Source organism: Lissotriton vulgaris, chromosome 4_1 (genome assembly GCF_964263255.1).
Source record: "Lissotriton vulgaris chromosome 4_1, aLisVul1.2, whole genome shotgun sequence".
NCBI classification, from domain to species: domain Eukaryota; kingdom Metazoa; phylum Chordata; class Amphibia; order Caudata; family Salamandridae; genus Lissotriton; species Lissotriton vulgaris.
This window is the reverse complement of record NC_141691.1, coordinates 1,819,212,617-1,819,237,432: the sequence shown is the minus strand read 5'-3', so window position 1 is coordinate 1,819,237,432 and position 24,816 is coordinate 1,819,212,617. Positions and strand designations below refer to the sequence as shown.

At 45.4% G+C, this 24,816-nt stretch overlaps 1 protein-coding gene across 1 annotated transcript in view; it reads left to right on the top strand.

Moving 5' to 3' along the window:
* Positions 1-24,816, top strand: part of CSMD3 (CUB and Sushi multiple domains 3) — a 2,596,150-nt gene that overhangs the window by 1,395,254 nt on the left and 1,176,080 nt on the right. The gene's annotated exons all lie outside the window — the stretch shown is intronic.

The window sequence follows — 24,816 nt, the reverse complement described above, 5'->3', positions numbered from 1 at the left end:
GAGAATCCAGTGTACAATAGTGCATGCAGTTTTAGATTGCACACAGAGCTTGGGAACAGCTTGGCATGGTTCTCCATAATGAGAGTTGCACCATTGGGATACCCAACAAACAGCCAAATATTCAGCAAACCAAAACTATATTTCAGATAACAGGTTTAAATTAGACAAAACCTAGTGCCAAGTGACCCATCTGAAATTGTTGGCTAGTAAGGGAAGGGGCACCTCTGTGTAATGTTGGCTGGCTGGGCGACTAGGAGCATCCCCTTTGAAAGAAGTGATCAAGGAGTTATGGTCACTATCAATTGTCAATTTTCATGTCCTCAATTAACGGCCAAAGATTTAGATTCACAAGGACATAAACATTGTTACTCCTGTATGCCCCCCTTTCGGAGGTGGGTGCAACCTCAGGGCCAGAGCATGTACTTCTATTACAGGCTCCTAATCCCTTCCCTGTTACGAGTGAAGCTAGCTGGAGAGAAATATTGGGTAAAAACCTTAAAAGTCTACCTGTTAGAGTAGGTATTTTCCACTGATCATTCTCCAACTCGGCCCCAGAATTAGGACAACATGATGGCCCAAAGGTGACATTCAAGTCCCCTGTAATAATAATTCTAACATACTTCTGGTGAGATTGAACAAGGACATCTAAAAGCTCTAAAACTGGGGAATCCACATTGGCTGATGCCGACCTTATGTAAACATTGACAATTACTGTATTCAGACCTGAGAAAAACCTGAGGCAAACTCTAATTAGATTGTGAAAATCCACTAGAATAAGTGAATGGGACCAGTGGGCAAAGTTCTTAGCCCCTGAAGAATGATCAAATTTCCAGGGTGGAATGGCATCAACATTATAGGAGGTGAACCCATTAAGATACTCCTTATCCATGGCCCAAGTATCTTGAAAAGCACTTGCATCACATCCCCCAAAATAAGTATCCCACTCAGCATCAGTTTGGAGTTAATACCAGTCAGATGACATGAGAACATTTTAAAGATATTTTGTGGAGTTCTACTACTGGTTCAATGCAACCTTAACCATAAACTTCTCCTGGGAGTGACTGTCTTGGCTAAACCCTTCTGTCACCCCAGGGCACTCCGGAGTGACCTTGAGGCCATCATCATCAGTTACTCCTAATTCTGCATTAGTAGTTCGACTAGTTGCAACTTCCACCCCACTAAGACACTCAGAATCCCAAGCTTCGACCCCCAGAAAGGAGTTACCAGAAAGCCCGCACTATCAGTTGCACCTGGTTCAACATTGATGGTTGGGCCGCCAACCTGGCAAACGAATCAGTCATTTGAGCCAGCACTCGCACCCACCAGTCCAGTATCTTCTAAAGTGTCTGAGCGGTTGCAGAGAGACCAGCATTAGTTTGATACTTTGAAGCAGGAGACGGGATGTAACCTGAATCAAATGGTGGTAGGGACAGGCCCAACCGTGGAGATAGTGCACAACTCTTACCTAATAGGCCCATTAACCAATGACTTGTCCTTCATCGTCACAGATATATAGTAGAACCCTGAGGAGCCCAGCGGGTAGTGCTTGACATGAGCAATGTCAGATCTTATTACTGATAAGCATTTACACTTAGTTCTAACCCATTGTATGACTTTATTGGCTAAGATTATGTGTCCCCATAAGAATCAGTGGCAAATTTGGGGACCCGGGTCATACAAACTACCTTACTGGATCCGCTAGACACCCCAGGCGGGTTGTTACATGTTCTGATATAATGTGGTTTGGGTGGCTTATTCAATTGTAACAATCTTCCCAGGGCCAGGGATTGGCCAATTGATTGTCCAAGGGGCTGCTGTGTCCATTTGGACCCTGTTGGAAGTCTCTTACTCATGATGTCAGGGTTGATATCTTCGTAATGTTAATTTATATATGGAACACACCCTTAAGGCATCAAACCCAGGTTTGCCCTAGGTGTAGGAACAGGGACTGAGCTAGCCAGAGGGAGAGTGGGAACCATGATGTGATGCTGTAAAGTAAGGGCAGTGGTCATCAAAGACTTGCCTAGCTCAGTATGGTCAACATTTTGACTAGGGTTCCCAGTAATGATGTAACCTGCCCCACAATTACGATTTTGGTTAGTGGTGAGCTTCGATTTCATAAGATCTTCAATTCATGCAATAAGCTTCCCTACTAATGATTTTATTTCTCATACATTGTAACGTAAAGTACTTAAGCCTTTGCCTACGCCACCCTCTGCTTAAATTAGAACACTGATATTAGTGGCTTGATAAGTGGTCTTGGTGGTCTGGAAGGTAATCTAAAAGCACCCACTGAGTTTGTGTGAGGCCCAGGGCTCAGTTTGTCCAATAGCGCAAATGAATTATGACATGGGATATTAGGTAGAATAGTGATTATGGGGAGAGCGGTACATTTACTGTCAAAGATGGGCCATCAGAATCTGCAGTTGCAACAGGAGTGTTAAGTCCTCCCCATTACTATTATCACCACTATTCTGTGTCTTTTCGGTCTAAACATGGCATTCATAGGCTTCTGTCCTGTCTTAGCAAACGGAATTAGTTCATTATTTTTCAAGATAGACTCAACTTCTTCAAAAAGAAGTTATTGGGCCTTCTTTAACATCATTACATTTTTATTCCAGACAATGGGTGCTTAACCCAACAATATCTTGATTTTAAGATTGCACTGCACTTTGAATCATTCCTAGATAACATTACGCCCCCTTGGTAAAAGTCAGTTTGTAAGATTCTGGAACTGGAATTTACCCCATGAAGCTTTCACTATGACACAACAAAATGAATACTCTTTTAGTGTCTGCCTGGCCTTTTATAGTACTAAAGTACAGTGTATTTGGAATCTGTCCCCCACACTGCCTTACATCAGTTGTCATAGCAGCCTCATTTGAAATAATCTACTGTACCAGTGAGTCAAATGTTCACAGCACTTTCTAACATGAGCATACCAATTTCAAGTTCAACTGTAGCAAATGAACAATAGCGTAGTTTCTCTTAAATTTTTTCAGAAACATTTGCAGATCTACTAAATTTAGCTATTAAAACGCTACCTATTTTTAGCTACCAAATGATTTATACCACTCAACCAAGTACGTCCTTTTCTTAAACCAGGTCCACTTGTCCATTTAACAGCCTTTCATTCTACCAACTGTCACATTTAGCTGCAGCCTTCTCCTGTGTGCTAATGCTCCTTCCTCCAACATGGTTAGAGTATGGATTGTAGGTCACAGCTATGTTTTGTGGGCTAGAGAGTACGCTAGAAAGGGTGGTTTTGACAGGAACCTAGGTTTGCCTATTGTGGACATTACTTGAATTGGCCAGAGAGAGTTAAAGTGGCAGCAATTGCTGCCTTTGAATGAGAGCATTGCAGATTGCTAACATCCAGACCTCTTAATTGTGCACTGTTGTGGCAAAGACCTAGGCACTCTTACTGGGGTATGGCCAATTATTGACACTTTTCCCTTGCACTGCCTCCGTGCACTCCAACATGTGCCAAAGGCAGAAATGGAACTGGTCAGAAAAATTCTGTCAATAAATAGACAAAGCCAGGAAACATATCAATAAAACTGTTTCTGCATTCCTTGAGGCCACAGCGTGGGCTCCATCTTCAACAACAACTTGCACTTTGACATGGAGCATATATATAGAAGGGATGGAGTACATTTCTCTGAGAAAGGCAACAGGATATTCGTTAACAACTTCAAAGTCTGCATTCTGTTTTGTGTGTAGTTATCATCTACACACATAAACCCAGAGACTGAAGGACTGGGTTCTTTAAGACCCAGCGGTGCCAGGGCACAACACCTGAAACCTTCGTGGGTAACCTGCTCCGGCGTACGAATCACAGAGACACGGGACACTTCCTTCGACGTCAAAGATTCAAGGTTTATTTGCTGCAGGGAACACAGAAGTCACGACAAGTACACCACGTGCAACTTGGGGAGACTGCTTCAAATTGGTTCTGTGGATCGCTCCTTTTATACAGTTTTTACCCATAGGATAACATGGCACACAAAAGTTTACAACCCGGTTCCCCTCATTATTCCCCAGAGGGGTCGCTTTGGTCACTTTGAAACACATGAGGTCCGGAACATAAGTGCGGAAACATTTGGCGGTTCCCAACTGTAAAAACCCATCTTCCCACCATTAGCAAATTCCAATCAGCAGTAAAACAGATCGAAATAGGAACAAGGACAGGTGCAGAGGAAGACGGAGACAGTGGGGAGATCGGAAAGGGTGTAAAAGGGGAGGTATCGGGAAACACGAGATACAGGCATCAAAGGGACGTGCCTAATGAGATGCACGGCTGAGACAATAAGTCCGTGCGGCAAGATGAGCCTCAAGCGGCGCCATCTGCCTTACAGCAGCATCCCCCTCGTCATAAAGACACTTACAAAGAACATGTGTCTTCCGAAAATATCTTGGGAGTCCCAGGGTCGCGAAGCGGACAACGTCCGTTCGCTGGCTACTTGAGGGCAAGAGACAAAATGGATGCCGTATCTAAGATGGAACCCGTGGGTACAGATGAAAAACCCACATAACAAATGAACGGTTTAAGTTAGCACAGCGAAACTGCGCACACATACTAACCTCGTCATTTGCGGTTCGTAGATACCAGACTCGACCATATTCGTGCGAGTCGAAAACACCACTTACAATTGTCACGGAACCTCAGACGCTCCTTTTGCCCTCATGTAGGCAAGCACTAGTCGGAATCATATTCGATATTCATCAGACCATCGAGATGTTGCTGTAGCATAGCTCTGTCCAACTGAGTCCCCTTGGTAACAGGTGGTTGTCTTATACACGTTGTAGCACAGAGGCCACATAAGGCAGGACCACACTGCACACAAAGGCAACACGTGAACAGGAACACTACAACGACTCCGATGATCATCAAAATCTTCCAACCCCAAGTCGACATCAGGCCCCAAAACCATCCAAGCAGCGTCCAATCCCCTACATCCACGTGTATGGATTCGGAGATCTTATGCAACCTCGAGATGGCTTGATAGACAGTAGGAGCATTATCTGGAATGAAAATGCAGCAGCTCGAATGGATCACCTTGCATACCCCACCACGATCTGCTAAGATGACATCTAAAACCATACGGTTTTGTAACGTCATAAGTCTCTCCGCCTGAAGTTCTGTGGTGATATTACCAAGGGCACTGGCAGTAATATTAGCTGTCGATTCTACCACTCGAGTCAACTGTCTCAGGTTCCTACTATTAACCATAGGTCCCCAAAACGGGAGGAAACCCTTGAAAAAGTCTCCTGCCTCTTGACCGGCAGTATCCTCTTCGCTAATTACGCCTCGTACAACTCTAGTCTTATGATAATCGGCATCTACGGTAAACGTCGGAGGCAACAGATTTGCAATAAAGCATGAGCCCATGAAGTCAGCGGGCAACCATGTGTATGCACGATCATAGCAGATAAAGTATGTACCCTTGGCAGCCAGAAACACAGGGGACGAGGACATCGGCAGAATGTAATTTTTAGTGCAAGCACTTGCTCCAAGTCGGGCTTGCGATCTTCGGCCACGACCCATAAGACAAAAATTACCAGTGTGGGGTACGACCCATATCGGAGGCGAGCTTTTAAGCTGCTTTTCGCTAGTGAACACACTATATTCACCTCTACTTAGGACCCTATAGGCCTGTACCTCTTCTTCGGGAATAAGCGAGGGATCATAGATATCACTATCTAAATCCTCTATTGCTATGGACAAAGGTTTTTGATACGAGGTAGGACCAGAGTAGGGGGAACGTGGTTCTCGAATGGGGTGGAAACCCAGTGCGCTTCGAAACATTGTCTGAAATGCTCGAGCTGACCCTTGGGAACTATATGGTAACACCAGATATGGAATTCCCTTATCCGTAGTATGTGGCATCAACCCACACACCCAACAATTAGTAGTGTTGACCACTAACTGATGCTGATGGAGGAGCTGAATAAAGGAATTGTTGCGGAATTCTACACGTCTAGCCTGTTCGTGTTCCGGTAACATATGAAAGGAATGAGGAGAAGCAGTAGAGGTAAGATTAGGGTTAGGAGTGGGAGTAGGTGTAGCAGGTAAGAAGTAAGACATCGTATAATACACCCCACCCGCCAATAATGCAGAAGCAGTCAAACATAATACAAACAGTTGGAATATAAAACATTTGGTACGACTGAGTTGCTGCAGCTTGAATCGATGAACATGAGCTCCCTCCAAATCATTCAGCTTCGAGAATGCCATTCCCTACGACCGTCCGCAACGTTTCTTGACGCACTTCGTTCTGTGTAGCAATAGTCAATCCCTAGGAGTTCCCAGGAACCGACGGCCTTTAACCTAGCGTCAAGACCTACTATCCAGAAGGAAGTACGCGCGCGGCCCTACGGCCTTTAATGCACAATATGTATATATATGCAAAAACAAAGTCTCTCAGCTGTGGAAGCAAAAAGCACAAGGAATGAAGCTCAATATAGGCACAAAATAATCACAATAATATGAAAGTTCAAACTGATCACGGAAAACGGGATAATGCAGTTGTCAATTCAGCAAAGCAAGATTTTTTTATTTGTCCTTAGTGCGAGATCGAAAAAAGTATCGGGTTTTCCCAGGACGTGTCTGCTCGTCAAACAAAGGATCCGTTGAAGAGACAGCATCCTGCTGATCAGTTGAGTGTTCTGGTCTTGAGTCTTGTGATGCTAATTGTTCGACAAGGTCTTTCTGCTGCGCTGGGGATTCTCCAACGGGCTGTGCGTCGCTAAAAGGCACAAACGCCGGCAATGTTTCTGTTTCAGATGACGCAATGCCTTTCCTCACCCACGAGTCTGCTGGCAACGGAATGGGGACTTTCTTGGTGTGCGTAGCATGCACCCAATTCTTCCGCCCCTCAAGACGAACTGCAGTCCTCGTGGCAAGGAGCACTTGGTAAGGTCCGGTGAACCTCGGGTCCAGATTATTTTTGCGTGAAAAGTTCCTTGTCACCACCCAGTCTCCGGGCTGGAGCTGGTGGCCTGGACCCTCCGTCTGCGTCGGCAATGCGTCGTGAACCTGTTGGTGAATTAACCTCAGTTTAGCAGTCAAGTCATGCAGATAATCGATCAACATTGGGTACTCAAGATCAGAAAATATTCCTGGCCTAGGAACCCCCCACACATTCGCAGGACGGCCGAACACTATTTCATAGGGACTAAGCCCTATTCGGGAGTGTACAGTCGCCCTAGTTGACAGTAATGCTAAAGGTAAAGCGTCAGGCCACGAAAGACCAGTCGTAGCCTGAATCTTTGCTAACTTTAGTTTAAGGGTGCCGTTGTACCCTTCAACCAATCCAGCTGACTGGGGATGATTGGCGCTGTGGAATTTCTGATTAATTCCAAGGCCCTTACACACACTCTTCATCACACTTCCAACAAACTCACTTCCGTTATCTGACCACACGACTCTAGGCATTCCATACCGAGGAAAGTATTCCTTCAGTAGGATTTTCGCAGTAGACAAAGCAGTATTGTCTTTGAGAGGATAGGCCTCGATCCATCGGGAGAATGCGCAAACCACAACTAAAACGTATTTCAGGTTATTGCATCGCTCCATATGGATGAAGTCCAATTGAATCACCTCAAAGGGATATGAAGGGGGAGCAAAACTGCCAGGAGGAGTTGGGGTTCCTTTGCCAGGATTGTACATAATACACACCATACAATTCTTCACCAGACGTTCAGCACATTTCGTAATGCCATCATTCTTCCACACCGGGGATAGTAACTTACAAATACCTTTCGCGCTAATATGTGCTAACCCATGCGCCATTGTCACAACGGCCAGCACATACGCATCCGGCAACATCCATCTTTTCTGATCCGACAAATCAATCCAACAACCATTCGCATCCAACTTTCCCGTGCTTTCTTTCCACTTCGTCTTTTCAGTCTCGGTGGCCTCATTCTGAATTGCTTTCACACTTTTGATAGTGTCCTCACACATACTCGATTCTGTAGGCCACCTAACCGAACTCGTCACATACATCCGAGTGCTAAGGTTCTGGGCAGTCTCCTTAGCAGTCTCGTCCGCAAACGCGTTACCACGACCAACATCATCCGTCACCTTACGATGCGCACTACATTTAACAATCGCAACTTGCGTAGGCAAAGTCAATGCATCCAAAAGATCATTCACAAGCTGACCATGCTGAATCTTCGTACCATGCGACGTCAAGAAACCTCTCTCTCTCCACAATCGTCCAAAACTGTGAACGACGCCAAAAGCATATTGGCTGTCGGTAAACACATTCACACGTTTCCCTTTCGCTAACACACATGCTCTAGTGAGAGCAATCAATTCTGCAGCTTGGGCAGAATTCTGATTTAACCTCGCCGTCTCAACAACAGTATTCAACGTTACAACAGCATAAGCAGTAGTCACATCGCCATTCGGCAATTTGAAACATGACCCATCCACATACAAAGTGCCATCCGGATCTTCCAATGGGGTGTTTTTAAGGTCCACTCGACCTTTCGTTTCCTCTTCAGTCCTCAAGTAGCAGTCATGTTCTGCTACTTCATCTGACTCTGTGCTAATTGGTAACAAAGTTGCCGGGTTCAAAACATTACAACGTTTTATCTGTATGTGGCTTGCCAGGAGCGTCAACTCGTACCCAGACAACCTCGCACTCGTCAAGTGCTGAGTTTTCGTTCGATTCAAAAGAGTATCGACTGCATGCGGAACCATCACCGTAAGCATATTATCCATGACCAATCCTGCTGATTGTCGGATGGAGACCGCAGCTGCCGCTGTTGCTCGTAAACAACTCGGCAACGCTCTAGCTACTGGGTCCAAGGTCGAGGAAAAATATGCACATGGACGTTGCTTACCACCAAAAGGTTGCGTTAAGACACTCAAAGCACAACCTTCCCTCTCGTGAACATATAATGTAAACGGCTTACTGTAGTCAGGAGTACCTAACACAGGAGCCGAACACAATGAATCACGCAGTTCAGAAAACACTTTTCTGGCATTCTTCCATCCATGGTAAAGGAGTTGAAACATCCTTGCATGTAAGAGCCACTAATGGTTTCGCAAGCAATGAAAAATTTGGAATCCATTGCCTGCAGTACGACGTGATACCAAGAAAGGCACGCACATCTCTTTGGGTTTGTGGCACAGCCATTCGCGCAATTGCTGCAATTCTCTCTGGGGTCAATCTCCTTCCCTCCTTTGACAATAAGTGACCTAGATAGGTTACTTCTTGACAACAATATTGGAGTTTAGAAGGTGACACCTTGTGATTTAACTCACAGAGATGTTGCAGCAACGACACCGTAGCAATTTTGCAAATGTCCTGAGTATCAGCAGCCACCAATAAATCGTCGACGTATTGGATTAAAGCCGCACCAACTGGCAACCTAAACGCATCCAGTTGACCCTTCAAGGCTTGACTGTAAATAGATGGACTTTCACAGTAGCCCTGAGGAGCGCGTTTGAACCGGAAGCTACGTCCACCGAGAGAGAAACCGAAAAGGTCCCTGCTCTCCTCGGCAATCGGGATGCTGAAAAACGCATTTTTCAAGTCAATTACCGAAAACCATGATGCAGAAGCTGGAATCAGAGTCAGTAGCGCCGTGATGTCAGGCACAACAGGAAATTGAGGAACCACAATTTTGTTCACCTCCCGTAAATCGATAACAAAACGATAAACAGGCGGTTTTGAAGGATCTGTACGTTTAAGAATGGGCAGTACAGGGCTGTTGCACACGTTTCCCCGAGTCTCTTCGATAACATCTTTCTCGATCAGATCATATATGATCGCTAACAGTGCTCGTTCACCATCAAGGGAGATACGATATTGGGGAATACGTGGCAGTCGCACATTAGATTTCAACTGAACAACATAAGGGGAGATATCAAGTAGGCCCACGTCATTTGGACCCGTTGCCCACAAAGATGCAGGAAGAGAACTCAATTCCGGTGGAAGCTTATCGAGAGACAAATACATAGGAGAGACAACCCTCTCTCCTAACGTAAGCTTTACACCCGCAGGAGAACAATACAAAGTCGCATACAAACGTTTAAGCAAATCCAGGCCCAAAAGATTTTCACCACAACCCGTAGTTAAAATCAACGGAGCTTCTAGTTCACGTGGCCCAATTTGAAGAGGCAAAGGGCGTGAAACTGGATTGCTAACGGGGGCGCCAGAGAATCCAACGGATACATTTGTTAAGCCAGACAAAGGTGCGCCAGGGAGTTTCGAATGCATTATAAAACTTTTCGCTGCACCAGTGTCCAACAGAAAAGGCTCAACGACGCCCGATGTAGCAACTGCGACGTAAGGCCCTCTCTGATCAACCGGAACTGATACCACTCCCTCCCCTTGTCTTTGGCTGTCCTAGTAATTACTATCGTCAGTTCCCTGATCGACGTAATAATCGTCTACATTGTACTGCGCAGATCGTCCTTGCGATGATCCACGTTGATCGAAACAATTATTAGAATTGGATAAGTTATCTGAGCGATCGTTCTGAGCACCACGACCTCTACCACGTGGTGCCTGCTGTGAAGCACCACGACCTCCTCTAGACGAGTTACCATTGCTACGTTCATTCAAAACAGGGCAATTGAATTTAATGTGTCCCTCCTGTCTACAATAAGCACATTGATTGTACCCTAACGATGATCTTTGGGAAGAGGAATCATTACGAGTTTGGGATCTGTTCGATTGTGGCTGTGACCTATTCTGTTGGGGATTATTCTGATTCGAACGTGGAGGATACGCTTGTTGCAACAACACTTTAGTTTTGAGCTCTTTCGTCTTTTTATCAGCACGTTCGTTCTCTTCTTTCTCCCTATTCTCATAATATTGGGCCGTAGCCAATATCTGAGCCGAAGTAGAAACGGCCCATGCACTTTCCGAATTTTTTAATTTATTGCTCAAATCGGGCAATAAATTCGAAACAAATTTATCCACAAACAATCTCTGACCACCCTCAGTACCCATATCCTGCCCACTATGGTCAATGAATGCTTCCTCGAACCTCGTAAAGAAGTCGGAAACACTCTCATCTTTCTTTTGTTTACAAGCTGACAATTTGTCCCAATTCACCCTCATAGCTGGCATAAGAGTTTTCATTAATGTTATTATTCGTTGGGGAAGGGCAGTAATCAACTGGTCGGGTTTGGCACCACCAACTTGTCCGGCATCCGCCGCTACAATGGCAGCCCAATCACCGCCTAATTCAGCCGGATGATTTTCCTGCCGAATCTTAGCCCATACCGGTTGCGGCACGACATTGCCGAACAACATATCGATATCGGCAAGATTCATTACCGAAGCATCTACAAGCTGCGATAATTCTTTGTAATACCCTGTAGGATTTTTGCGAGGGTCAGGCAAAGTTTGCTTCACCTGTAACACTTCCGATCGTTTCCATGGGAGGTGTATCCACACTCTCTCGAAATGCCCCACCGTCGTCGGAGGTTGAGCATTAGGATTAGGTGGTATCCAAACCGGCGGAACTTCACGCATAGGATATTGGCCAGACTCGTCTCGTTGTGTTTCAATATCTTCAACAAACAATGCATGAGGTATCGGAGCGGGACGAAGAGATAGCAATCGCTCAACAGCACGTCGAACGTTAGTATCCACTATCAGCCCAGTTGCGAACTGAAGCTGAAGATCAGACAAAGCGGTGAGCACCTCGTCAGGCGCATCGGCCGCTATCTGATCATGAAGGAATTTGCACATTTCATTAAACACATATCTCTGGGTTGGTATATTAAATTGGCAAAAGGTTTCGAGGACAACACGGGGTGGACATCTAACAGGATTTACCATCCAACCCATCGCCATATTATATAGTGCAACACGTTCTCTGTTTCCAGGAAGCTGACTACGTCTCTGAGGACCATCAGAACCAGCGGACCCATGAACAGGTCCGAGCGAATGGAGGAAGTTAGTCGCAAGAGGAGAATTGCGACTACGAGTAGAAGGAGAAGAATAAGACACAGGACTAACAAGGGAAGGAGTAGAAACAGTAGCAACAACAGGAGTTAACAAAACAGGAGCAGTAGCAGTAGCGGGAGCAGGAGTATGTGGAAGCGGAGGAGCAGTAGGAATAGAAACAGGCAAAGGAGCAGGAACAGTCGGAAGAACGGGTACAGGTTGAGGAACAGGCGGAGGAATAATAGGCGGAAGAATAGGTACGGCAGGGACTACAGGAACTGCGGTACCCTGTACATACGGAGGAGGCGACTTCATAAGATAAGACATTAAAGAATCCTCAACTGGCTCTTCCTTCTTCTCCGACTCCTTAGGCAAAACGGGGTAACACTTATCTACAGTCATACGCTGTAGTCTATCAAACACTTCCTTATCCTTATCCTCCTTATCTCGCTGAAATTGCTCTGCTTTCTTCACTATGGTAGCAACATTATCTCGCTGATTACGTTTAGTCTGTCTGATTTCTTTCTGTCGGGCTTCTTTGCGCCACAACCGAAAGGCATCAAACATGGCCGGCCGTGACTTTCTTTCGAACAATTTAATCTCTAGATTATCTAAGATCGGCGCCTCGAAGCTACCATGAGGTGGCCAACGAAGGTCGCCGTCCTTTTTCGTGTATTTAATCCAATAATCATTAAAGGTAATTGGGCCTAGCCCATGTTTACTGTAGAGCTCATACGTGGGAGTTCCAACCGGAGGTATCGGACACGAGTCCTCCAGTCGGGAATCCGTACCACAAAGTCTGAAACAACTAAACAAAGTACTACGACCAGGCATCTTGCACACTAGCCGAGTTTCACAAACTTCAAGGGTTACGGGATTTACCAAGTCCCAGCAAAGAACAAAACCCTCGGTCTTTGGCGGCTGCAGTCGTCAAACAACACAACAAAGTACGCTAGCAAAGTGTCACCGACAAAAACACTCACACAGCGTTAACAACAAAAACACTCGCTAAAGTGTCAACAACCAAGAACCATGGGAGCGACCCACAAATACTTAACTCAAAAATCGATGGCGTCACCAGGAAGGCCCGTCAATCGTCTCGCTATACCAAGGTCTACGCCAGGCGCCAAAACAGGTCTACAGTCAGGGCAGCAGTCCGTCGCAGCCGTCCGGAGGCGGGAATCTTCGCGGGAAAAGTCTTCGGGCCACTTGTTTCGACAACAGGATCGATGAAGTGGAGTGCACCTTCCCTCGGAGATTTCACACGAAGTTCCTCACGATCGTCGGGCTTGGACCGGTACCACTGATGCAGCCCCACGTTGGGCGCCAACTGAAGGACTGGGTTCTTTAAGACCCAGCGGTGCCAGGGCACAACACCTGAAACCTTCGTGGGTAACCTGCTCCGGCGTACGAATCACAGAGACACGGGACACTTCCTTCGACGTCAAAGATTCAAGGTTTATTTGCTGCAGGGAACACAGAAGTCACGACAAGTACACCACGTGCAACTTGGGGAGACTGCTTCAAATTGGTTCTGTGGATCGCTCCTTTTATACAGTTTTTACCCATAGGATAACATGGCACACAAAAGTTTACAACCCGGTTCCCATCATTATCCCCCAGAGGGGTCGCTTTGGTCACTTTGAAAAACACGAGGTCCGGAACATAAATGCGGAAACATTTGGCGGTTCCCAACTGTAAAAACCCATCTTCCCACCATTAGCAAATTCCAATCAGCAGTAAAACAGATCGAAATAGGAACAAGGACAGGTGCAGAGGAAGACGGAGACAGTGGGGAGATCGGAAAGGGTGTAAAAGGGGAGGTATCGGGAAACACGAGATACAGGCATCAAAGGGACGTGCCTAATGAGATGCACGGCTGAGACAATAAGTCCGTGCGGCAAGATGAGCCTCAAGCGGCGCCATCTGCCTTACAGCAGCATCCCCCTCGTCATAAAGACACTTACAAAGAACATGTGTCTTCCGAAAATATCTTGGGAGTCCCAGGGTCGCGAAGCGGACAACGTCCGTTCGCTGGCTACTTGAGGGCAAGAGACAAAATGGATGCCGTATCTAAGATGGAACCCGTGGGTACAGATGAAAAACCCACATAACAAATGAACGGTTTAAGTTAGCACAGCGAAACTGCGCACACATACTAACCTCGTCATTTGCGGTTCGTAGATACCAGACTCGACCATATTCGTGCGAGTCGAAAACACCACTTACAATTGTCACGGAACCTCAGGCTCTACTAAGACTACTATTACCAAACAAAAAATCATATTCATTTTAAAACCTTATTTCAAGAAAATAATTTTGAAGTTGTGACTCCATCTCAGAGCCGCAAAGCAGAAGCATGAATTCAATGCACAACAGCATATTTAGATTTATATCTCTCAGATTGACTCTATGCATGTGACAAGGGCTTTGTGAGTAGTTCTATTAGTATCTAAGTGTGTGGGCACACAAGTCTCTCAGTGTCTGACTACATGCTTTACTTTCTGAGTGGAAATATGGGTAGGTGCATGATTGTCTGAGAGGGTCTGTGAGTGGATGCATGAATATCTAAGTGGTTCTTTGAATGGGTGCAAGAGTTTCTTTGTGGGTCTATAAGTGGGTACATGAGTCTTCGAGTGAGTCTCTGACTGTGTGGGTTAGTGTCTGAGTGGGTCTGCGAGTGCATGCATGAGAGTCTAAATGGGCTTGTGACTGGGTGCATGAGTCTCTGAAGGGGAACAGCAATCGCAATGCGCTTTTTACCACGTTGTGCCATTACATCACATGCGTTACAACGCATGCGATGTAACTACGCTTAGCCATTACCACGCATACTATTACATCGCATGCGCTGTTACAATGCATCAGATGTAATGCCGATCCTCCTCGTTGTGAGGAAACTGAGGCTGTTTCCTCACAACCAAGTGCACCGGACGTGAAGCCGGAAGCAGGAACTGGGAGCGGAGACGGCGACGCTGGAGAGGAACCACAGTAAAGAGAGGTAAGGGTGATTGTGCTTGGAGTGGGAGTAGTGTGGGTAGTGGTTTAGGGTAGTGTTTTAGTGTTGTAGGATTTTAGGGTTATTTGTAGTGTAGGGGTGGGAGTAGTGTGGTTAGTGGTTTAGGGTAGTGTGGTAATGTCTTAGGGTTTAGGGTGGTGTAGGGGTGGGAGTAGTGTGGGTAGAGGTTTTGGATAGTGTTGTAGTGTCTTAGGGTTTAGGGTAGTTTAGGAGTGGGAGTAGTGTCGGTAGTGGTTTAGGGTAGTGATGTAGTGTCGTAGTGTTTTAGGGTTAGTGGTGTTTGGGAAGTGTAGGGGGTCATGCTAGGGGTAGTGTTCTAGGGTTAGAGGTAGTGTAGGGGTGGGAGTAGTGTGGGTAGTGGTTTAGGGTAGTTTTGTAGTGTGTTAGGGCTTATGGTAGTGTAGGGGTGGGAGTAGTCTGGTTAGTAAGTTTAGGGTAGTGTTGTAGTGTTTGTGTAGTGGTTTAGGGTTTAGTGTAGTGTTGTAGTGTTGTAGTGTTTGTGTTTTAGGGTTTAGGGTAGTGTTGTAGTGTTTGTATAGTGTTTTAGGTTTAAGGGTAGTGTTGTAGTGTTTGTGTAGTGTAGTGTTTTAGGGTTTAGGGTAGTGTTGTAGTGTTTGTGTAGTGTGTTAGGGGTTAGGGTGGAGTTGTAGTGTTTGTGTAGTGTACCATTTTAGGTTTTAGGGTAGTATTTGTGTAGTGTAGTATTTTAGGGTTTAGGGTAGTGTTGTAGTGTTTGTGTAGTGTATTAGGGTTTAGGGTAGTGTTGTATTGTTTGTGTAGTGTTTAGGGTAGTGTTGTAGTGTTTGTGTGGTGTAGTGTATTAGGGTCTTGGGTAGTGTTGTAGTGTTTGTGTAGTGTAGTGTTTTAGGGTTTAGGGTAGTGCTGTAGTGTTTGTGTAGTGTTTTAGGTTTTAGGGTAGTGTTGTAGTGTTTGTGTAGTGTAGTGTTTTAAGGTTTATGGTAGTTTTGTAGTGTTTGTGTAGTGTAGTGTTTTAGGGTTTAGGGTAGGGTTGTAGTGTTTGTGTAGTGTAGTGTTTTAAGGTTTAGGGTAGTGTTTGTGTAGTGTTTTAGGGTTTAGGGTAGTGTTTGTGTCCTGTTTTAGGGTAGTGTTGTAGTGGTTGTGTAGTGTAGTGTTTTAGGGTAGTGTCAGGGGGTCGTGCAGGGTAGTGTAGTGTTATTGTAGGGATTGGACTGGGGGTCGGGGGAGGGTTGTGTAGGGGTACTATATTAGTTTTTAGGGTAGGGCAGAGTCACTTACCTTTCAAACTTTTACCATGACTATAGCTTTACCACGCATGCCTTTGCGTTGTATTGGCATGCGTGGTAAAAGCATAGTCGTGGTAAAAGTTTGTGATGTAATATTATGTTGATGTCATTGCCATCGCGTAGTAATACCCGCATTGAAATGGCACTCATGGCATTGGTATGCGATGTAATGACATACATCCGTCTCTGAGACGGTCTGTGTTTGGATTTGTGCATGTCTGAGTGGGTCTGTGACTTGGAGCATGAGTCTCTGAGGGGGTCTTTGACTGGGTGTATGAGTCTCTGAGTGAGTCTGTGAGTGGATGCATGAGTCTGAGTTAGTTTGTGAGTGGGTGCATGCGTCTCTGAGTAAGTCTGTTAGTGAATGTATGAGACTCTTAGTGGGTCTGTGACTGGGTGCATGAGTCTAAGTGGCTATGTGAGTGGGTGCACGGCTCGCTCATTGGGGCTGGCAGTAGATTAATGAGTGTCTTAATGGGTCGGCCAGTGGATGTATAAATGTCTGAGTGGGTCTGTAAATAGGTGTGTGAGTGGGTTTGTGAGTGGTGGCATAAGTTTCTGATTTGAGTTGTGAGTGTCGGAGTGGGTCTATTAGTTGGAGTATGAGTCTCTGAGTAGGTCTGTGGGTGCATGAGTGGGTCTCTGAGTAGATGCATAGGTCTCCGAGTGGGCCTTTGAGTGGGTGCATGAGTATCTGAGTTGGTCAGTGAATGGGTTTTTGAGTCTGAGTGTGTCTGTGAGTGATTGCAGAAGTTTCTGAGTGGATCTGTGACTAAGTGTGTGACTAGATGTTGGCCAGTGAGTGCATGCATTAGTGAGCAAGTAAATGTGTGAATTTTGTTTGCCGGCAAGGTTTGTGACTCCACCGTGATGCTTCACGGGGGCTGCACTGAGCATCACAATGGGTTGATGACTCCTACTTTGTGTAAAACTATTTTTTCCATTTTCAAACTCATAAGTGGTTCCCTCATACAGCCATATAATGTGCCCATGGGTCAGAGTAGCCCTACCCTGACCCCTTCTATATTTCCTGACCATATTTTCCATCCCCGGGATCAAGTCCCTCTTAATAAAATGTTGGGATAATGATGGGTTAATGAAGCTCAGCATAGGCCTTGCAAAGGGTCTGCATCCCTAGATATCCACATTTGGCTATCTTTTAATAACCATAAAACTGCTGAATGGATTTACACCAAACAACAAAAAGCACTCTTTCGGGACCAAGAGGTAGCTTTCTGCCAAATATGGTGTGATTCCATCCACAGGTCCTGGCTGTAGTCATATTAATAGGAATGTACAAAGAAGTTTCACTGTCATCCGAAATATGAGTTGGCTTTCCAATGAGCCGACTATGATGGTGGGACCACCTACTTTGATTCAGGAGAATTGAAGGATTTGGGGTGCATACTCACCCATTTCCTTTTGTCTCCCATGTGGATCCCTTTCTCCAGGTCCCTCCTTCACAGCAGCATGCTTACCCCAAAGGAAACAAACCGGTTGGCGCCGAAATTCAAGTAAGTCAGTTTTATGCCATTTACCCATTGACTGGACTGGGCACATTTGCTCCAGACTCCATCAATGCGTAAGTACTCATAGTAGGTATTTTTTTTACATGTGTCATGCATATGTGTACAGTGCAGTCAAATATGAAAAAATATACACCGCCGTCATTGCAGCTGGACCAGCGGTCACATCCTAATACGGTGGGTATTAGACCGCTGCCACAGCAGTCTTCAAGAGACCACCGGCGAGACAGCGGTAAGACCGCCAAACGTGTAATAAAGCCCTAAGTCATGTAACAATCAATGATCTTGACCACCTACACATACTCCTTGTCTGGTTTCATTCTTGGCAACAAAATATGTAAATGTGATGTCAAGAACATATGTCAATTAAGGGGTTGTTATACATCTTTATGACGACTGAAATTTACCTAGAAAGTATACCCTCAAATGTTATGTATGTTAATAATGCATATTCATCTGACCTAGCCAATTAGTTTTAAAGTGTAGTTGCATACTATGAATTGCAGCTATCCTTTTTCTGTGCAGAGTACTTTACAACCCAAATGCATTGCATTTGAATAAATCTGCTGCTTTTCCTGCCCTCACATTTGCCACTCTGTGAATGCACATGCTTACATATTCACACACATGCTACATCTTTGTTGCTTTTCATGCATACCCACCGCTCAACATGTGTGCATGTATATACCCCTGAGTGGGTTAACTAGTAGCATATGTTCCGTATACGAAAACAAACTAATTCAGTACAGGTTTTGTGCTCTGCAAGGACACCACTGCTATGATCCTTAACATATATAGTTTAACTCACAATGGTATGTGAACCAATTCACTTACAGTAAGTGTATGTTCCTTAATATTTGTAATTTTGTGGAAAAGATACTTGGTAGGATAAATATGATTACTGCATTGAGGTTGCAGTAAAGAAACAGGTTAATTTTCCATTAAACGGAAACAGAACTTGGGTCATTAGAGCTTTAATAGTGTATAAGAAAGTAATTGAAACAAATTGGAAAATTAGGAATAAATTAGATATATTTTCTTGTACGCAAAATCTTTCAGAACTGACATAGGAGGATAATTTGTATTTCTAAAGTGACAACTGCAGGGTACATTGCATTTAGTCCCTACTGATTTTCTGGACTGTTATGATAAAATTTATATAAGACAAAATTTCTTGGATTGGATTGGTGGATTGGTTCTCTTTCACGTCTTTGTTTTTTTCCCATAATCTATGTCTTAATCGAACATACTTCTCCGGTTCAAGATAATATTATAAACAGAAACTTGACACTGGCTAAGGGGCAGATTTACGTTAACTGGCGCATCCCCAGGGATGCGCCAGTTAATGTGCACCACAGTGCGCCACAGCTCTGCCACCCATGGTGCAAGGCAGGGAAGATGTGTGATGCATCTTTCGGCGTACGGGCGGCGCATTGCTGGAGTCATGTCGCAAGTACGACATGACTCCTGCAATACACAGGGGCCACCCCTACATTGCTTGGTGCATCACCCTTACGCCTGCTTCAAGCAGGCGTAAGGAATTGACGTAGAAAGTGACTCAGTGAAATCTTGTAGATTTCACTGAGTCACTTTCCAGGGGCGTTCCTGAGACGGATCGCCCCCCCCCCCTGCACCGGAACACCTACATGAAACCTGACGCAGGTTTCATGTGGCGCAGGGCCTTACGCCGCCTTGCGTGACGCAACAGCGGCGTAAACGTGGCGCAAGGGCCTCATAAATCTGCCCCTTAGTGTTTATAAATGTTATGAACTACGACGAACAATCGTGGTAAAAGGCAGTTACTCTGGTTATTTAATCTAATTAAGCAGAGCAAATATGAGCATCTGTTTTTAAACTAATTATTGGTAACATTTAATTGCAATACAACCCTCGTGACCGTTTTGTGGTAAAAACACTTTTACTGGCAATATCCCAGACGTAACAGATTGTTGTCTTTTAATTACAAAGTAGCCAGTTTTTATGATAAATGAACACAATACCTGCTTGTGTTAATCCTAGATCTGCAGGCGTTTTTTTCGTATATTGCTGGAAAATAAGGTGAATACTCTTGTGTCAGAAATTGGGTTTTTAATTTGGGACGGGTGACCCTTAATACCTTATTCAATTTTTTTATTGAGTCTATGATTTGGAACTCCTTAGAGATCCACATATAATAAAGTAACAAAAGAGCAGTATGAGAGTAAAACAACTTATTAAAACAGATTGTTGTTAACATGGTTTTACAAATTTTCGTGCAAATTATTTAATACAATCCTAAAAAGCATTTAAAAAAGTAAAAAATTCTATTGTAGAAAATTTCATTGGGAGGACAGAAAATAGCATCAATGAGAGACCTTAATAAACACAATCAGGTTCAGTTCAACCTTAGTTCTGATAGAATATTTGCTCATGCTCTCGAAGGGAGTGTACACACAGCAGGTAATCCCCGTTGAAGTGTTTTTTTAAATTCAAGCAGATCCAACGGTGTTAAAGTAATGACCACAACATAAAAATACCCCCAAACCAGGGTCTGAAAAGCTAGTCTTGTCTTTAATTGTTTGTATGGCAATTAAGATCTCAGCTGGGGAAGTTGCTTATCACAGCAACAGCTCGCTCTTGCAGATAAGTTGTGCTGTTACAATGCACTTATAATAAACTATTGCAATAAAGTAAGTATGCCATCTTATTACAGTAATGTGCAGGGTAGACAGTGATGTGTGCAATGTAAAATTCTGGCGTAAATGCGAACAGGTATCAAATTGAGTCGCATTAGGTGTAAGAGGAACAACATTCCCTGCCAGATCAAAGTGTAGTTGTGAGAGCATAATGAGCGGTGAAAATCTAACTGCAGAAATAGTCCAAGTACACATTGATTCAAAAAGATGCTTGTGACTAGTAGAAATCTCACTAAGGAAATAACCCAAATACCTTTCCGTCAAATGTTGAAATAGCCCAAGTCAGTTTCCTACTGAGGACATAGTCCAAGCTGGGTGTGGGTAGAAGAGGTAAACCAATCCTTCCTACTAAGAGGTACCCCTCGCTGAGAAGGGTGACATCAGAACAAAAGCCACAATTCAAGGCAACAGAGCAGGGTGCAATTGACCCTGCCAACCATGTCCAGTACCTCCAGGCAGTGCCCCAGCCTCCCCCGGAAAGATAGTGCACTGGCAGTTAAAAACCTCGGACTTGGGCATGTACCTGTGGGTTGCCTCTCCAGAAAAAGAGCAAGCAAGATGTCTGCCAGTTTACCATTCCTTCCCCGAAGGAAGAAAGTAAAGTACAGTTCTTTCACTGCCCACAGACAGAAGCAGCAATGACTCCCAGGAAAAAACATGTTGCAGGGCCCTGGTGTACCCCTAGAGGTTTAGCACGGTCAGCAGGTCGGGGGGATGGGTTCTTTCTGAGATAATGCTTGTTTTTTTATTATTTTATGGAGCCCCCTTCACTCCCAGCAAGTTGGGAGCCAAGAGACCCACGATCAGGGTGGTAGCTGGCACCCTCCGCCTTCACCATGCTGCTGAAGGAGAATGAAGGCTGTTAGTCTCTGACTCCATGTCCTCCCGATTATCACACTGGGGAATGAAGCATCTCGGAGGCCCAGTGGCAGATACAAAGGCGAGGGACTGCCGCAGTCCCTGGCATTCCTCTGTTGCTCCACAGCGATCACTCCTGGGGTCACCTTCAGCCCTCAAGGCAATGCACAACCCACCTCCTCGTTGCTCGGTATCGGGTCCAGTGAAGGATCTGTAGCTCAACAGGCCTGAGATCCTCGGATGTGGTGTCTGTGGGTGGGAAAGCACCTCCGTTCTGGAGCTTCACCGCTGGTCTGAGAATCTCTGCTGCATTCCCCAGGAGGATCCTCCGACATGGTCTATGCAGGTGGGGCTTTGCCTCTGCTCTGCTCGAGAGCTTCACCACTGGCCTGGGAACCTCCACTATAGTCCCAGGACTTTCAAAGAGCCACCGGTCCTCAGCAGGTGCTTTATTCCAGATGGGAGGACGATGGGCTAGGGATTTACACTGAAAGTGATCCCATGCCATAGGAGTCTGCAGAGGCAGCTTCCTCTCAGTCAGCCAGTTGGTTAAACAAGACCACAATGACAAAAATCTAGCATACACAACTCAAAATATCACTTTTTACATTTTTATGCAATTCTGTCTATAAAACTCTATGGATGGATTGATTTTACCACAAACTACCTTTGATGCTTCAAAATCCTAGATGAAAAACAGCCACAAAGGAGAAAGCATCATAACACACAGTAATTCAACAGTTCTTGAGTCCCAGGGGAATGGAGGCATCAGTTCTGCTGCATGCAGGAGAGGTTCTGTATCAATTCCTTACTGTTACGAGAAGTGATGTGTCGATTTCAGAAGGTGTCTCCTTTTGGCGGAGCAATGCATTGGAAACTTAGTGCAAAGGTGTGATGCATGGAAATCTGGATGCTCTGGAGTTGATGAGGAAGTGGCGAAACAGGCACTGCATCAAGTATTTCAGCCGTGTACCTGTGATTCGTTTATTTTTTCAGCCACACAGCAGTGCCTGTGTGGGAGTCAGAGCAGGGGTTTCGGACATTGGAGACATAGTGCTCTGGACTCGTGCTGGTGCTGTTCTTCGGACCGCGAACAGGTGCGGCAAGCTTGTAGAGAGAAAATGGTTCTGGAAAGACAATGCTTGGATTACCAAGCAGCAGAACCACCTGCAAGGGCACAGAACAGGAATTTGCACTCCTTGGCAGGTCAGAACTCCCAGCAGTGGAGTTAAGGTGGGCTGCAGTTGAAGTCTTTGATGGCCCTAAGACTTCCAATGGAATGCAATCACACACAAGACCTTGGAGAAAGTTTGAAAATCAGGATACAAGAAAGTAAAGTACAGTTCTTTCACTGCCCACAGACAGAAGTGGCAGCTGAAGGCCAACCCAGCAAATCAACAGATAGCAAAAGGGCAGTACTCCTCATGACAGCTCTTCTTCTTGGCAGTGTCCTCAGTCCAGGAGTGTTCTAAAAATGTGGGGTTTTAGGTCCAATACGTACACCCCTTTTGGCTTTTGAAGTATTCATACTTCAAATGATAGTCTTTGTAGTGCACAGATCCTACCTTGCCCTGACCCAGCTCCAGATGCACTGCACAGTAGTGAAGATAGCATTGTGAGAGGCTAGGCACAGCCCTATTCAGGTGTCAGTGACAGCTCCTTCCACCACTCTAGCTCAGGCAGGCCCATCAGCCTGGTGATTGGGAATCAGGACATGCAGGGCACACCTCAGCCTCCTTTGTGTGACAGTCTAGAGCGAATGCACAAAGATATCCACTGTCAGTCTAAGCCAGAAGTTGATTATATAGGCAGGCAGAGGCACAGGATTTTAAAGTAAGAACATGCCCACTTTCTAAAAGTGACATTTTCAAACAAACCATTTAAAAACCACCTTCACTAATAGATGTATGTTTTGAATTATGAGTTCAGGGAACACAAACTCCAAATCTATATCTCTTCCCAATTGAAAGTTATTCTTGTAAGATGTTACAAGACAGCTCCAATGATAATCTATGGGAGAGATAATCCTTACAATAGTGAAGAATGGAATTGGCAATATTTTACTATCTTGACATGCAAAACACACCAGTACATGTCCTACCTTTCACATACACTGCACCCTGCCCATGGGTTTACCTTGGGGCTACCTTAAAGGTGTAGTCAGTTACATGCAGTAAACGGGGGGAAGGATTGGGCCTGGCAAGTGGGTGCACTTGTCAGGTCAACATGGTAGTTTAAAACTGCACTCGCAGACAGTACAGTAGCAGGCCTGAGACATGTTTGCAGGGATACTCATGTGAGTGGTACAATCAGTGCTTAAGGCCCACTAGTGGCTTTTGAATTACAGGCCCTGGGCACACATAGTGTATCAAATATTCAAATTATGGATAACCAATTACCAATACAATTCAGACAGAGAGCATATGCACTTTAGCACTGCTCAGCAGTGGCAATGTGCCCAGAGTCCTAGAGCCAACAATAACAGGTCAGAAAAAATAGGAGGAAGAAGGCAATAGGTTTGGGGATAACCCTTCAAAAAGGGCCACATTCTACAAAACCCCCTTCCAGCCTAAAGCAAGGGCAGACTAATCAACACCTTGATGAATTTCCCTGCTTGGGGCGATAGAATGAGGGCCATGGCTAACAACAGCAGCAGCTCATTCCAGTTCTACGCCTCTCTGAACCCAGTTGGATCCCTCTGTTCCTACTCTGAGGGACCAAATGTTAACCCATTTGGAACCCTTCTCCTCATCTCTGGATAACATCTGTGCAAACCTAAACTTTCCTTGCTCACAGATGTAGCCCAGTGGGCAGACAGTAGCACCATGGCCAACACAATGGTGAGTAACATTCCATCCGCAGGGTGTGACTCCTGTCTCTCATCCAACAGCAACTTTATCCACTAGGACAACAACTCACAGTTGCAACTGACAGCTGTCAGTGATGCAACCCACACCCTCAGATTTGCAGGGCACTCCAACATCTGTGGTTTCTCGGAGTGGAGGGTGGTAGTCCCAGGTGACTTCCACCCTTTGTCCATTCTCCCTTCCACCAGTTCAGGGGTGGTATCTTGAGACTGGTACTCTAGCCCAGGGTCTGTGCCCAGAGGTTGACCAGGAGACTGGTGTGGGTTCTCCATGCCCTGTCTTCCCCTCTGGGATCCTGTACCTTCTACTGTGGAGAGGTACCTCCAGACAAGATTTGTTAGGGTGCTGGTGGCATGCATCTGGCACAATTCTCCCCGTTTAGGGGTGCCATCCTTCAACTGGTCTCCCAGCCCAGCTGGGCAGGTGCCTGGCAAGCCAGGACATCCGGGGAAGTACACTCATCACCCCAAGGGAAATAATTACTGTAAGTTTTGCGCAAGACTCTGCTTGGCAATGGTATCCAGCCCCCTGTCCACCTGACAGCACATGTAGCCCCCAAGCCAGAAGTGGCCTCACCAGGGTCAGTCCTGCGGTGCTCTGAACTTAGACCTGGCAGCCTCTGACCAGCGGGTGATCCCACTGGGTTCTGTATCCCCCTCCCCCTTTCTCTGGAGTTCTGTATCCT